This window comes from Macaca nemestrina, chromosome 3, assembly GCF_043159975.1.
Source record: "Macaca nemestrina isolate mMacNem1 chromosome 3, mMacNem.hap1, whole genome shotgun sequence".
NCBI classification, from domain to species: domain Eukaryota; kingdom Metazoa; phylum Chordata; class Mammalia; order Primates; family Cercopithecidae; genus Macaca; species Macaca nemestrina.
In genome coordinates this window covers 69,878,183-69,895,205 of record NC_092127.1, presented here as the reverse complement: position 1 = coordinate 69,895,205, position 17,023 = coordinate 69,878,183, and the positions used below count along the sequence as shown (strand labels likewise).

At 34.9% G+C, this 17,023-nt stretch overlaps 1 long non-coding RNA gene across 1 annotated transcript in view; it reads left to right on the top strand.

Annotated features, from left to right (window-relative positions):
* The first annotated feature begins 549 nt into the window (after positions 1-549).
* Positions 550-17,023, top strand: part of LOC139362336 (uncharacterized) — a 71,431-nt gene continuing 54,957 nt past the window's right edge. Inside the window, exons 1-2 of the long non-coding RNA XR_011621052.1 lie at positions 550-1,073; positions 3,326-3,376. This is a non-coding gene — a long non-coding RNA (uncharacterized lncRNA). The remainder of the gene's footprint in view (positions 1,074-3,325; positions 3,377-17,023) is intronic.

Sequence of the window (17,023 nt, the reverse complement as noted above, 5' to 3'; positions counted from 1 at the left end):
TGGCTAGCAAAGAAGAAGAAATTTAGATTTTTGGAGGTATTTCCCTTTTCGACTTTGTTTTATATTCTTGTCTCCTTCTCCCTAGCTTTCCACATTCCTATTAAAATAGCTTCCTTTCCCTACTGTTGGTTTTCTTAATTCCTCACTGAAACTTTCTCCGAAGGAGAATTACAGGAAGATTCAGCCAACCTTAGACTCTTCATACTTGGACTCAGTTGAAAAGAAAAATTAATAATGCAAACATCCTTTTTTCTTTCATAGAAGAAAATGGCTCACAATCTTGTTTTGTTTGATCAGCTCAATGCTAAATAATTGTGTGAATATTTTTCTTGAAACATCCCCTCTCTTCCACTACTATTTCCACAGCTCACTCTACTGTTATTTTTTGCTTAAAAGTTATCAATGGAATTTAGACATCAAAGCACCTTCAGCTTTATTTCTCCAGTCTGGCTCCACAGGCTGCAAAAATAACTCTCCAGAGTTGTAAGCCACAAAAATGACCCCTCACCAAACACACCTTAGTCCATTCCTATGTAAACTAGGGAAGTATGTCATTCTTTTGGAGAATCTATATCTAGAGTATTAAAAATAAGCTGGGTTAGTGAGTTAATTCTCGTTCAATGATTCTTTTATTTTCCAATGTTATTCGCCATTTTCAATCCAATGGCATGCTTGCTTTCTTGAAATAAAGCTGAACTACAATAACTGTAACAATTTTTTTAGTGCAACATTTCAAAAGTCCATTCTATTAACTGAGACAACAGAGGTCAAATTCACATCAGGAATTAAACATATCTTTCTCCATTTACTCCCAGGAATGAAAAAGAACAGATCAGTGTTCAGTTTGAAAGAGCCATAATTCAGCAGTCTTTCTATACTACCTCTCAGAGGAAGGAGCCTGCGTGTCTAAAGAGAGAAGTGAAGTTTAAGTACTGGAAAAAAGGAAAGTCTTCAGCCTTGGGAATGTAATAACCTGGGGTCAGCTGAGAACCCTGAGGAAGACTGACCCAATCAGCTGCTGGGAGAAGCAACATAACTGCTCTGCTGGAGGGAGAAACAAATTCTAATCAGATGTGAGTCAGCCATCCAGGGAGCTTCTGTTATCATGAGAAAAGGAAGTGCTCTTCCTTTCAACTGGAAAACTAGAATGTGCCACTTTTTTTTATTGTTAATTCTCCTTCTTTTTTATTAATTTTGTAATAAAAATTTAACTTAAAAGTTGATATGCAAACAAGAAGTGTGTAACAATCTGAATATTTAACATTGATAGCGTTATCTATTTTAAAAAATTAAAGAGAATATATTAGAATTTAATGTTTACTGCACACAAGATGAAACAGAAACTAAACTTCGTTACATTTTTAAAAAATTCTTTAACTTATTCAGTTTGGATTTATTATTTGTAAAGTGAAAAGAAATTCTTTTTCTCCAAAATGTTTGTCCTTTACTAACTTTAGAAAATTGATTTCACTATTCCAAGTTTCAGCTTTTTATTCAGAAATTAAGAAATATGTCAGTATGTGTCTATTATTACTATAGGTCGCTTCTCGGCCTTTTGGCTAAGATCCAGTGTATTGTTATTATAGAATGGGTTCTCAGATAAAGAAAAAAACTAAGAATTTTCTCAGGTTTTTGGGACTATTTCATTATAAAAACAAAAACTATATATGATTAAATTGATATTACCTTTTTGATGGACTCACTTGGAAAAGAGTGACAAGATGCAATTTGAGGAGTTTTATGGGCCAATGTTAAGGCTAGGCGTACATTTTCTATTTTGAAATCTCTGGTATCTTTGTGGTACCTAGAATATGTAGTGAGGTAAATAGATATCACCTTAAGAAACAGAAAAAAGAAAAATAAAAAGAAACACCTTCTATTTCTCAATGCTTATTAACTAAAAATGCAAAATTTATTCACATTTTTCAATGGGGGGTCATATGGTTTGACACATCAAATAACACATAATAGTGGTAACACCAAAGGGAGGCTTGAGGACCTCTTTTAGTGCCCTGCGTCTTCCTACAGCCACTCCACAAGATTTCATAATATTTTTCCATCTAGACAATTGACATTTTCTCAGTCATATAGAAATTATCTTTTGAAACATTTCTATTTTCATTGATCTGTGAGTCGTGGTCTAATTAAAAACAAGTTAGACACATTCCTGAACTTTCCCGCCCTCTACTTTCTTCTGCCACTACATTTCTCCATGTGAACATGAGATTCCAGCAAATACTTCAATGAATAAGGAAACATAAATTTGAGTGTTTATTGTCTTCGAAGAAAGCAAAAAGAATACTGCCAGTGTATTATAAACACTCATATTTTCATGCAAACAAACTCCTTACTGAAGGAAAAGGGACAAAGATCATTTGTGGAGAACAGAAAGACTCAAATTAAATAATTTTATTGTCCATGTTCCACAGTTGATTGCGATGAAGTCATATCATTATAACTAAGCTTTTATTCTATCATTTTTATGTGTGCTTCATAGGAAAGCTATATGAGAAAATACGGAAATGAGGGGGATTGTCTGTGGATTATTATTATTTTTTAAAAATTCTCAAATTGGCGGCCGGGTGTCGTGGCTCACACCTGTAATCCCAGCACTTTGGGAGGCCGAGGTCGGCGGATCACCTGAGGTCAGAAGTTCGAGACCAGCCTGATCAACATGGAGAAACCCCGTCTCTATTAAAAATACAAAATTAACCAAGCGTGGTGGTACATATCTGTAATCCCAGCTATTCGGGAGGCTGAGACAGGAGAATCGCTTGAACCCAAGAGGTGAAGGTTGCGGTGAGCCAGGATTGCGCCATTGCAGTTTAGCCTAGGCAACAAGAGTGAAACTCCGTCTCAAAAAAAAAAGAAAAATTCTCGAATTGGCTTGGGTTTTGAGAGTTTCTATCTACTACTGACTTCCACACATCTAAACCTCACACATGCAGCCTGGTCAACATAGTAAGACCCGGTCTCTACAAAAATAATTTTTTTTTTTAATTAGCCGGGGGTGGTGATGCACACCTATAATCCTAGCTACTTGGGAGGCTGAGGCAGGAGGATTGCTTCAGCCCAGAGAATTATAATTGCACCACTGCACTACAGTCTACGATCACACCACTATCACCCAGCTTGGTGATAGAGCAAAACTCTGTCTCTAAGAAATAAAGTAAATAAATGAATCAATAAACAAACAAACCTCACACATATCGGGACTGGAGGAAAAGCAGAGCAAATTTTTTTATTTCAGAGACTGGTAGATAGGAGTAATCAAGCAGATATTACCTAACGAAATACTTATTCTGTTTAAAATTTTCTTTTACAGTTATTTGACAAGAAATCTTAGAGTCCTCACTTTCTGGGAGCTCAGAGAAAGGTAAGAGCCTTAGCTGAATTTCAGTCTTTCAATTGTGTCCTTATTGTGGGTAATAAGGACACAATTGAGGTTGAAATGCCCGTCTGAGATATCCCTTGAGATACAGCTTTAGTTTCTGTTTCATCAAAAACATATGAAGAAGTTACAATGTGTAAAACATTGTAGTTTGGGGATGGATAGAAAGAGGAATTAGACATGGCCTCTGGTTTAACAGGAGATTTTAATCTGGTGAGGAGAATGGAGAGAGTACACAATGAGATTTAGGGAGTGAATGAAACAGAAGTTGTGGGGAAAATGCTGAAGGTTGTCTAAGTAGCTAAGGCTGCAGCTTGTGGTTCTGATAGGCGAAGTGTTATTGTTGGGGATGTCTTTTAATCCCTCTCTTTGCTGAGTGACCTGGGAGCTACACTGCCTAGGTCTGACGGGGAGACTTGTAAATAAATCCCACCTGAATTGGGAATCAATAGCACCCATTTGTCTGCACAAATATCAAGTACTTTTACAGCATCTGTAGTCTCAGTGGTTCTTAAACCTTGGAACAGTGTGTATCTTTTAGAAAATGTGAATAAACTAAGATATTTTCTCATAGAAGGGGACAAAAAAACACACGAACAATTTCAAGGACTTCTTCCTAAAGTCCTTAGGCAAATCATCTAATCTCTCTGTGTCTCAGTTTCTCAATCTGTAAAATCAGAGTGATAATACCTGCTTTAGTAAGCAGTGGGGAGAATTAAATGAGAGAATTATGGAAAGTATCTAGCACAGACCCCAGGGCAAATTTGCGATAAATGACAGTCATTATTATATTCTTTCTTTCTTCCTTTTTACTGTGAAACTGTACTGCTTCCTTGACTGTGACTGATCCTATCACAGAGACAAGGCTGGGGAGTCAGATAAGGGACTGGTCACCAAGGAAGGCAAATGAAATAAAGGTGATAGATGAACTTCATGCCCAGCCAAAAATATGATATAATTAGGAAATCTGAAAACTTTTACAGGAAGTTATCTGGGGAAATGACTTTGAGAATATGTAGAATAACTACGAAGATGCTATTTTAATTGTAGCTATTTTATGGGCTTAATACTAATGCTAATAGTATTAATTTCCAAATCAATGGCAAATGCACACTTACAGAGAGTTTATTATATGCCAGGCATTGTACTTAGCTTGGCTTACGTAGGTCACCTTCTTTAATTCTCATAATATAAAATAATACACCCCAAAATACCCCATCTAAAATTCTGAAATAAAAAGCCTCTGAAAACTAACATTTTGCAATGATTGATTCAGTAGCAAAACCTGAACAGAACTGCCAGAGGATGTTTTTAGTCTTTATTTTTCTCACTTAGAGTGAATATTCGTGCATTTTGAGGCAGCCGTCTTAATGTTTGGTCATGGTGTTTTCTGTGACCTCACTGGGGTAACACTCCATAATTCCATGTGGACTCTATCCCATGTGTAACACGTGAAGGAGTCCCAATTCCAAAATTCACCTTGCCGCCAGGATTTCTGATAAGCTAGGGTGCCAGGATTTCTGATAAGGTAGAGTGGGCCTTTGAAAACAGTAACATTTATTGATCACTTGCTGTGTACTAGCCTTTGGTTCAAGTCTTATGTTTGTTTATTTTATCCCCATAATAGTCTTCAGAGGAAAATATACTTATCATCTTTCCTTCTTTACAGTTGAGGCAACTGAGGTACAGAGAGGTCAGGGAACCCAGGGTTACAAGACAGTAACTCAGAAACATAAAATTTGAACCCAGCCCATTGGGATCTGGGAAGCTTTTGCTGAAATACTATACAGACTACCTCATTTATATTATTGAAATTGTTATCCTTACTTTATAGCTGAAAATTCTGAGGATTAAAGATTCACTAATTTAACCAAGATAAAGTGTCTGTGTGATCTTGAGCAAGTTACTTAATCTCTCTGGGCCTCAGCTTTCCATTCTGTAAAATGAAGGTAATGATAATCTATACTGCATTGCTGTGGGGATTAAATGAGTTTAAAACAATGAGAGCAGTGCCTGACATACCTCACGTAATCTATGCATCTTAGATCTTACTATTTTTTACAACTAGGCTATGTGGATGGTAGGAGAAAAGAGAAGGATATGATGGAAGTCAATCCTCATGCAAAGATTTACTATAGAAAAGGTAAAAAAATAATATTTTTCAGGTATTAAATCAGTGTTTTCTTTATTTTTTGTTCCTTAGTCCTTAGGTGTGTAGTGGCTGCCTGATTTGTTGAATCAGTCAATCACCTGGTGAATGGCATGTATTGATTCAGGGTAAGGGCAGATACAGAACAAACAGGTCTTTTATTCTCTGAGTCCCCAGGCTGACATTTTTTTAATCGATTGCAAGACTCTAGTCATAAAGCCACTCTTTGTTAAAGAACAAAAGTGTTTTATAAATCTCCCATATTTCCCTTTACATTCAAAAGTGTGGGCTTGGTCCTTTCAAGTCTTAGAGCATTGTATTTACATGACGCTAAAGCATAAAGAGAACAGAGACTATATTGCAGGGGAAGTTTCTTTATGACAAGAAAGGAGAATTCCCTTTCACTAAGAGAAGTAGAATTTAGAAACTGGAGAAAAAGAATGGGAGAGTTATAGGTATGAGTGACTTGACTCATCTATTGGGTACTAGTGCCTTTGGGAGAGAGAAGGGGGAATATGGTAAACTCTTTAGCAAAGTCCTGTATTTAGAATGGTGTTGGTACTATGTAGCCCCTAGGCAGAAGAGGAATGCCTGAGGAAATGTTTCAAGGCCACTAGAAATAATTCTGCAATCTGTGTCATGGTGAGGAAAATCAGCTGGTGGCTGCAGGGTCACCCACAAGGGTCACAGATTTAGATAATCAGTAAAGCAGACAAAATCCACTATAGGGACTTTAGAACTAGGTAGCATGACAAGATCCAGAGGCATCCATGGATGACACCTCAAAAACATAGGACAGGACCAGACTAGGCAAACCTCAGAAGGCACTGGTGTAGGATATCCAAGATGAGAGAAGGAAGGGAAAATCCCAGCAAAAGACAGCACATGGACCAAAGGTCTCTCTCTTTGCTACCATGCTGAGTGGGACCCCAATGTCAGTTATAGAGGAAAGAGAGTTAGGAGAGACTCTGTAGTGGTGGAGAAACAGTTGTGACTAATTTATATTGACTGATTTCCTCCCCTAAATATTTTAAAATCAAAACAACCTCAGTTATTATAATTTTACTTGGTCAATTTTGTTCATTTTTCTGGCTAGTACAAGGAATTGGACTCCAGAGAATATGAGATCAAATAATAAATGCTTTTTATGATTTTTTTACAGCAGAAGGTACATTTCAATTTTATTTCTGTATTTCAAAAGTATGACAGGATTTTCTTTTTTTTGTATTATACTTTAAGTTCTGGGATACACGTGCAGAACATGCAGGTTTGTTACATAGGTATACACGTGCCATGGTGGTTTGCTGTGCCCATCAACCAATCATCTACATTAGGTATTTCTCCAAATGCTATCCTTCCCCAGCCCCCTACCCCCCAACAGGCCCTGGTATGTGATGTTCCTCTCCCTATGTTCATGTGTTCTCATTGTTCAACTCCCACTTATGAGTGAGAACATGTGGTGTTTGGTTTTCTGTTCCTGTGTTAGTTTGCTGACAATGATGGTTTCCAGCTTCATCCGTATCCCTACAAAGGACATGATATCATCGTTTCTTATGGCTGCATAGTATTCCATGGTGTATATGTACCACATATGGGCATTTGGGTTGGTTCCAAGTCTTTGATATTATGAATAGTGCTGCAATAAACACACGTGTGCATGTGTCTTTATAGTAGAATGATTTATAATCCTTTGGGTATATACCCAGTAATGGGACTGCTGGGTCAAATGGTATTTCTGGTTCTAGATCCTTGAGGAGCCACCACACTGTCTTCCACAGTGGTTAAACTAATTTACACTCCCACCAATAGTGTAAAAGCATTCCTATTTCTCCACATCCTCTCCAGCATCTGTTGTTTCCTGACTTTTTAATGATTGCCATTCTAACTTGCATGAGATGCTATCTCATTGTCGTTTTGATTTGCATTTCTCTAATGAGCAGTGACGATGACTTTTTTTCATACATTTGTTGGCCACATAAATGTCTTCTTTTGAGAAGTGTCTGTTCATATCTTTTGTCCACTTTTTGATGGGGTTGTTTTTTTCTTGTAAATTTGTTTAAGTTCCTTGTAGATTCTGGATGTCAACCCTTTGTCAGATGGATAGATTGCAAAAATTTTCTCCCATTCTGTAGGTTGCCTGTTCACTCTGATGATAGTTTCTTTTGCTGTGCAGAAGCCCTTTAGTTTAGTTAGATCTCACTTGTCAATTTGGCTTTTCTTGCCATTGGTTTTTGTGTTTTAGTCATGAAGTCTTTGTCCATGCCTATGACAGGATTTTCTAAAATGAAACTCCATTCTAAATTATGTCAGAGTTTGGCCACGGGAAATAATGGGGATACATAATCACCCTTCATCCATAAACAACCAGAAAGCTAGATAAAGTTGAGGAAATAACTGTTTTATGATACTTGATAGTAGGTAGCATGAGACGGTGATCCTTGAAGAAAGAGAAACAAATGAATTGAGCCGTACCTTTGCCCAGACTTTCTACCTGGAGTTAATTTCCATTGCAGCATGCACAGGAAGATAAATCCAAACAAAGTTTGGCGATGTCAGTGAGTTGAGGAGAGAGAAATAGGCATCTGGGGAAGGTAAGGCAGTTAGGATTTGTGGAGCAGATTATCGAGAAGGAAGAAGTTACCCAGGAAAACTGTTCCGGGAAGCTTCATAGGAGTTCCATTGAGTCTTTGGTTGAATGTCAGTCTACAAAGACATCATTGGATGTGAGCAATTTCACAGAGAGAAACAACTATGAAGGAGCTGTAAACTGAACAATCCCTGGAGCTTACAAAGGTCTGGGAATCATCTGAATTCCCACAAGCCAAAGTGAAGAGACCTTCATGAATATATGATGCATGTAGCGGAAACCTAGAAGAACCTCACCTTAAAAGTGAGGCTAAAAGAGGACTGCAGTAAAGGTAATCTAGATCCACACTAAAAGATATAACAAAATGCAGCACCCTAAAATGTAAAACTACAATGTACAACATCCAGTAAAAAAAATCTTGCATATGTGAAGAAGCAGGAAAATGAGAAACATGTGCTGAAGAAAAGTCAGTCAATAGAATAAACCCAAAGTTAAAAATATGGCAAAAATCATATGTGATTTGTGCTATTTTCAAGTTCTTGTCTGTTAATACTTTATTTGTTTTATTGTTTTATCATGTTTTATTTTACATCTATATGTAAAAATATGTATCTGTATAGATGCTCTATATATAGCTCTATATATCGCCATATATAGAGCTATATATATATATATACACACACCAAATATATATATGGGATATATATATACATATTTATTTATCTGGTATATATGCATCTGAATATATATAGAGCATCATATATATATATATAAAACCTTGAATAAAATGAGGACAGAAATGGAAAACATAAAAAAGACCCAAATGGAAATACTAATGACAAAAATGAAACAATTTTTTAAATGAAAAATTTGCTGCATGGGATAAACAGCATACTTAGACACCATGGAAGGCAGTATGATGGCACATAAAGACATAGTGATAAAAGTATCCAAAATGCAGCACAGAGAAATAAAGACTGAAAAAGATTCATCTCTCTTGACCCGTGAGAAAATATCAAGTGTCTTAATGTATGTACAATTGCAATTCCAGAAGAAGGAAAGAAACAGAATAAATATTTTAAAAAGAAATGGCCAAAATTTTCCCAAATTTTGATTTAAAAAACTGTAAATTCACAGATAGAAAAGGCAAAATAAAGTCCAAGTAAAATAAGCATAAATAAAACCTTGCCAAGTTTCATTAGAATCAAGCTGCTGAAAAACTGTTAAAAAGGGAGTCTTAAAAATAGCAAGAGAACAAAGACACAGCATCCAGAGAAACAAAGAGAAAAATCACATCAGATTGCTTGTCAGAAATTATGCAAGTTCAAAGACAATAGGTTTAGCTCTCTAAAATGCTGACCAAAGAAGGTGTCAACTTATGTTTCCATATCCAGTAAAAATGCCTTCCAAAAATGAATGCAATTAAAATTGACAAATTTACTGAATAATTTACATGGAAATTCAAAGGATCTAGAATCTCTAAACAATTTTTAAAATAAAAACCTGGAGGATTTACACCATCTGATTTCAAGGTTTATAAAGCTATAGTAATCAAGGCAGTACAATAGTAACAAAGAATAGACATTTAGATTAATGGAACAGCAATGATAGTCCAGAAATAGGACAACAATTACACACAGTCAATTGATTTTCAAGAATGGTGTAAAAATTAGATGGAGAAAGGATAGTCTTTTGAGTAAATTATGCTGAAATAACTGGATATCTGTATGGGGAAAATGAATCTAGGTCCTTTCATTAAACCATACACACAAAAAAATTCAAAATAGATTATAGACCTCAACATAGAAACTAAAACTATAAAACTTTTTAGGAGAAACCGTAGGAGAAAATATTTATGACCTTGGGCTAGGCAAAGATTTTTGGATAAGACATAATCATAAACCACAAATAAAAAAATTTATGAATTGGACTTCCAAGTTAAAACTTTTACTTGCAAAAAAATACTGTCAAGAAAATGAAAAAGAAAGCTACAGAATGGGAAAAAATATTTGCAAAACATCTCTCTGACAAAGAATATATATATATGTACATGTACATATGTATATATAAATATATGTAGCATAAAGAACTCTTATAACTCATTAAGAAAACCAAGAACCCAGTTAAGAAATAAGCAAAAGATTTGGACATTTCATAAAACAAGGTATATAAATGGCTAACAAGCTCATAAAAAATACTCAACATCATTTGTCATTAGGAAAATACAAAATACTGCTGTACACACATTAAAATGTCCTAAATTGAAAGGCTGACGATTCAAAGTGTTGACAAAGATGTAGAGAAACTGGAACCCTCATATATTGCCAGTAGGAATGCAAAATGTTACATCTACTTTGTATAACAGTTTGGCAGTTTCTTAAAAAATTAAATCTACACTTACCATAGGATTCATTGCATCTGAAAAAAAAGATAGTACTATATTGTGTTTTTAAACATATGTAGATGTAAATTGTAAGAAAATTGTAACACAAGGAATGAGAGAAAATGAAATTATATTTTTGAATTTATATATTATATATAAATTAAAATAATTCTAATTAAAAGCAGATTGTGATAATTTAAACATGTACACATATTATAAATCCTAAAGCAATCACTTAAAAAAGAAAAACATTGTCGACCTAATAAAGAATAGTGCAGATAATATGGAATTATGAAAAAATTTTAGTCTGAGAAAAGGCAGGAAAAGCGGAAAAAGAAAACTAGAACAACAAAGCAAGTGGGAAAAATAGAAAACAGTGAGACAGTAAACTAACCTAACCATACTAACGATTCATTAGCTCAGTGTGGTCTAAAAACTCCAGATCATAGAAAGAGATTAATATTTTCAGATTGAATATAAAAACAAAACCCAATTATATGTTATTTAGTAATTTGTGCAATTTAAATATGAAGACAAAACTTTTACTTGCAAAAAAATACTGTTAAAATGAAAAAGAAAGCTACAGAATGGCAAAAAATATTTGCAGAACATCTCTCTGACAAAGAATATATATATATATGTACATGTACATATGTATATATAAATATATGTAGCATAAAGAACTCTTATAACTCATTAAGAAAACCAAGAACCCAGTTAAGATTTTTGGATAAGATATAATCATAAACCACAAATTAAAAAATTTATGAATTGGACTTCAAACCTATAAATGGAAACCTATTTATGGTTTCCTATAGGTTAAACCTATAAATGGAAAATATTCTCTTGTAAACAAGAACCATTGCTGGAATGCTCATATTAGTGTCAAACCAAACGGATTTTAAGGTAAAGGAGTATTTCTAGAGACCAAAAGAAAACTTCATAAAGGTAAAAGGATCGATGGATGAAGAAAAACTCTCCTAAATGTGTGTATGTTCACCTAGTAACAGAGCTTCAAGATTCGGTTTCAATAAACAAATGTGGACAAAAGAAAAATGGACAAATTCACAATTATAGTTGGAGATTTCAGCATTTCTCTTCTAGTAACTGATAGAACCAGTAGAAAAAAAATCAAGAGGACTATAGAAGACTTAAACACCACTATCTTCTAATCCAAGCCTAACTCGCAGTTATTGAACACTTCACCTAACAACAGCAGAACACACATTCATCTCACACATGTATTCAGTATTTACCAAGATAGACCATATGCTAGGCCATAAAACAAATAACCAATTTAAAAGGATCGAGATTATACAGCATATATTCTCTAATCATACTAAATTAAATAAATGAATAGGAGAAAGATATTTGAAAATTCCAAAGACTTGGAAAATAAATAACATACTTCTATATAATCAGCAGATCAAAGAAGAAATCAAAAAGGAAATTACAAAGTGTTTTGAACTGAATGAAAATAAAAGTGCATATAAAAATGCATTAGATTCAGCTAACTCAGTGCTCTCAGGAAGAATTATAGTTCAACTTCTTATATTAGGAAAGATCAGTGACCTATCCTTACAATTAAAATGGAAAAAGAAGACTAAAGAAGAAAAATAAAATATAACAAAGCATATTAAAAGAAGGGAATAATAAAAATAACTAAAGAAAACAATAAATTGGAAGGCATAAAGTGAATGAAAATAAAAGCTGTTTCTTTTTTTAAAAAAATCCATTAAATTGATCAATCACTAGCTAGACTGATCAAGGACAAAATACACATAAATTATCAATATCAGGAATAAAAAAAGGGATCACCAGAAATCCTACCAACATTAAAAGGATAACAAAAGAATATTATTTGCCAATAAATTTGATAATTTGGATAAAATGGCCAATTTCTTGAAGGACAGAAATTAACAAAATTGACTCAAAGAGAAATAGCTCCAATAAGCTCATATCTATTAAAAAATTGAATTTGTAATTAAAATGTTCCCACAAATATAACCACAGACAGATTCAGCAAAGGACTTTATCAAATAATTAGGGAAAAAATAATACCAATTTTACATGAGACCTTTCAGAAAATAGGGGAAGGAGGACTTTTCAACTCATGTTATTAGACCAGTATTATCTTGGTATCAAAACCAGACAAAGATATTGCAGGAAAAGAAAATTATAAAGCAACATGTCTCATGAACATGGATGCAAAAATTGTTAATAAAATACTAACAAATTGAATTTAGCAATATACAAAAATGATAATGCTCTATGACCAAGTAGTGTTCATTCCAGGGAGCAGGGCTGATTTAACATTTCAAAATCAATTCACGTAATTCTAACCATATTAACAGAATAAAAGTAAATCCATATAATCTTCTCAAGAAATAGATGTAAAGTATTTAACAATATTCTACATCTCATGACAAAAAATAAAATAAAATAAAAATCCTCTCAGAAAAGCCAGGCATGCTAGTGCACTCCTATAATCCTAACTACTCTGGAGGCTGAGGCAGGAAGATCTCTTAACAGAAAGTCAGAAAAGAAACAATGGATTTAAACTATACCCTGGAACAAATGGACTTAACAGATATTTATAGAGCATTCTACTCAACAACCACAGATTATGCATTCTATTCTCAGCGCATGAAACTTTCTCCAAGATAGACTATATAATAGGCCACAAAACAAGTCTCAATAAATTTAAGACAATTGAAATTATATGAAGCACTCTCTCAGGACACAGTGGAATAAAACTGGAAATCGACTCCAAAGGGAACCTTCAAACCCATGCAAATACATGGAAATTAAATAACCTGCTTCTGAATGATCTTTGGGTCAACAGCAAAATCAAAATGGAAATTAAAAAATTCTTCAAAGTGAATGGTAATAGTGACACAGCCTATCAAAACCTCTGGGATACAGCAAAGGTAGTGCTAAGAGGAAAGTTCATAGCCTTAAATGCCTATATCAAAAAGTCTAAAAGAGCACAAATAGACAATCTAAGGTCACACCTCAAGGAACTAGAGAAACAAGAACAAATCAAACCCAAACACATAAAAAGGAAGGAAATAATCAAGATCAGAGCAGAACTAAATGAAATTGAAACAAACAAACAAAAAAAACCCCACAAGATATAAATGAAACAAAAAACTGATTCTTTGAAAAGAGAAATAAAATTGATAGACCATTAGCAGAATTGATGAAGAAAAGAAGAGAGAAGATCCAAATAAGCACAATTAAAAATGAAATGGGAGATATTACAACTGACACCACAGAAATACAAAAGCTTATTCAAGGTTACTATGAACACCTTTATGTACATGAACCAGAAAACCTAGAGGAGATGCATAAATTCCTGGAAAGATAAAACACTCCAAGCTTAAATCAGAAAGAATTAGAAACCGTGAACGGACCACTAACAAGCAGTGAGACTGAAATGGCAATAAAAAAAATTACCACAAAAAAGTCCAGGACCAGATGTATTCAGATTGTTGGATGACATTGGTTAGTGATAACAACCAGGAAGCTGAAGGGAGGAAGATTTGATTATAAAAGGGAAACATGAAGGATCCTTGAGGTGATGAAAATGTTTAATATCTTCACTGAGGTGATGAATTCATGAATCTACATATGAGACAAAATTGTACAGGAGTCCCCCCTTATCTCCAGAGCATCTGCATTCCAAGATGCCCAGTGGGTGCCCAAAACTGTGGATAGCACCGAACTCTATATATACTATGCATTTGCCTTGATATGTTTTGGCTGTGTCCCCACCCAAATCTCATCTTGAACTGTAGCTTCCATAATCCCCATATGTTGTGGGAGGGACACAATGGGAGATAATTGGATCATGGTGGCGGGGCTTTCCTCGTGCTGTTCTCCTGATAGTGAATAAGCCTCACAAGATCTGATGGTTTTAAAAAGGGCAGCTCTCCTGCACATGCTCTCTTGCCTGCTGCCATGTTAGACATGTCCTTGTTCCTCCTTCACTTTCTGCTATGATCATAAGGCCTCCCCAGCCATGTGGAACTGTGAGTCCATTAAACCTCTTTTTCTTTATAAATTACCCAGTCTCAGGTTATTTCTTTATAGCAACAGAAAAATGGAGTAATACATGCCTATACACACATACCTATAATAAAGATGAATGTGTAAATTAGGCACAGTAAGAGATTAACTATAATAGCTAATATTAAAATAGGACAATTTTAACAATATACCAGCATCACTGCTCTTGTACTTTGAGGCCATTATTAAGGAAATTAATGGTTACTTGAACAATAGCACTGTGATCCTGTGACAGTAGATCTGGTAACCAAGAAGACTCAGTGACCATAGGTGGGTAGCATGTACAGCACGGATACACAGGATGATTCATGTCTTGTGCAGGACAGAGAAGGGTGGTGCGAGATTTCATCATGCTACTCAGAACAGTGTGCAATTTAAAAGTTGTGTCTTGTTCATTTCTGGAATTTTCCATTTAATATTTTTGGACTACAGTTGACTATGGATAACTGAAACCGCAAAAAGCAAAACTCCAGATAAGGAGGGACTACTATATAGAACTAAATCCACAAACACATGCTCAAAGTTGTATAAATAAAACTGGGAAATCGAATAGGATGGGTATATTGTATCATTGTCAATATCCTGGTTGTAATACTGTATAAAAGCTTTGCAAAATATTCTCATTGGGGGAAATGGGTAAAGGGTACACTAATCCTCTATTATTTCTTACAACTGCATGTGAATATATAATTATCTCAATAATTATTTCAATTAAAAGAGTGTCAGTGGGTTGTTCTTGCTAGGCAGATGAAGAATGAAATCCTTGCTACACTGTAGAGGGATGGCTTGCCACCTGTTTACTTTCCAGTCCCATCTTACACCAACTCTCTTTGCATTCCATCCACAATGGACTTTTAAACTTTTCCTTCAATGCATTATATTCCCTCACATCATAAGACCTTTGTACATATCTCACCTAAGGTGAATCCAGGTCTTGTGGACCTAAAACTTACTCAGTTTTGGAGGCAGTTTTAAGTAACAACAACAACAACACAAAAAATATGAATACAAAATTAATTGCAGAACTTTGGCAGGAGCCTGAGAAATTGAGGGGCACCGAAAACTTGGTTCTGATAGGTTTACAGAATATCCATCTGTAACTATACCCTTTACTTGTATCCTCACAGTATCCTCACAGTGCTGTGTCCCTTACCTCTTAGCATTCATTACAATTTTTAATGATACATTTATTTTTGTGATAGTTGACTAATGTCTCTCTTCCCCACTGCAGTCCAGGCTTCATGCGGGTAGGGGTTGGGTTTGTTTTGTAAACAATTTTATACCAGAAGCCTAGCACAAAGCCTGACACTTTTTAGTGGGGTGGGAGGTGGTTGAAGAAACAGGCCAACTCTCAGCAACTAGGAGGGTTACAGAAGCAGAAGGAGCAGAAGCCATGCCTGGCAAAACCAAGGAGAGAAAGACCCAGTTAAAAGACATCTATAGTCCAGGTTCAGCTCTTTAATTCCTCCTTACCATGTGGGGGTAGAGAACAGGAGGGTTAAATGTCATCAAGGCAAATCATTAAGTTTAGCAGTAAGTGGAAGCTAGGTAAGATAAGGAGATATTCTAACAATGAATTTCACCGAATTAGAACTTATATGAACCAAACAGGAGTTTGCCACAAATAGGTCGGTATGTAAATAAGCTATTTGTAAATAAATCACAACTTCTTGCTCTGTTTTCCATTTTTAGCTTCTAGAAATCATATCAATAAACAACTACGGTTATATTTTTCTCATTGCTGTAGTGATGACTTCATGTTTGTGCTTTTCCCTTCTCCACTGGGCTTAAAGTATCATAACTAGATAGAATAGAAATAATTTTAGAAATAATCACAAAATGAAAGAGTATGTATGGATCTGTGTTTCACAGTTTATATATTTGTTCTTTTTCTCTACCATGTTATATTCAGAATTATGAAAAATATGGATTTTGTTTTCTGTATTCCAAAACCCTAATGAATGGCTTACAGTGTTGGGGAATTGCTGTCTATAACACCAGAAAACTAAAAAAGTTTTTTTTTAGTTAACACCAGCAAACTAATGTTTGTCAGTGAACCTGCTCCTTCAGTGATTCCTGGGGACAGAAGAGTCTGAGGCAGGTGAACAAGGAGTACTCATAAAGATCCATAAGTACTTTGTGAACCCATTAGTCCAAGCTGCTCACCCATAGCTCTAATGCAGCCATTGATGGTGGATTTGAGGAGATTGCAACTTTTCCTCAATCTAAGAAAGAAGTTTTAAACAGGCCTGCAGAATGTTGGCTAATTGTAGACAAAACATCTTCGAATGAGATCTTGGGGAGTCTTACACTTTGCATTTTGTTTCTGAGTAAAAGTCAGACTGCAAGAGTCATTCTCATCTGAAAGGCATCTTGTTTCCTGGGCAATCTGAATTTGTTGTGGTCTGGGTTCAGGTAAGTCTTCATGGAATCATGAACTTC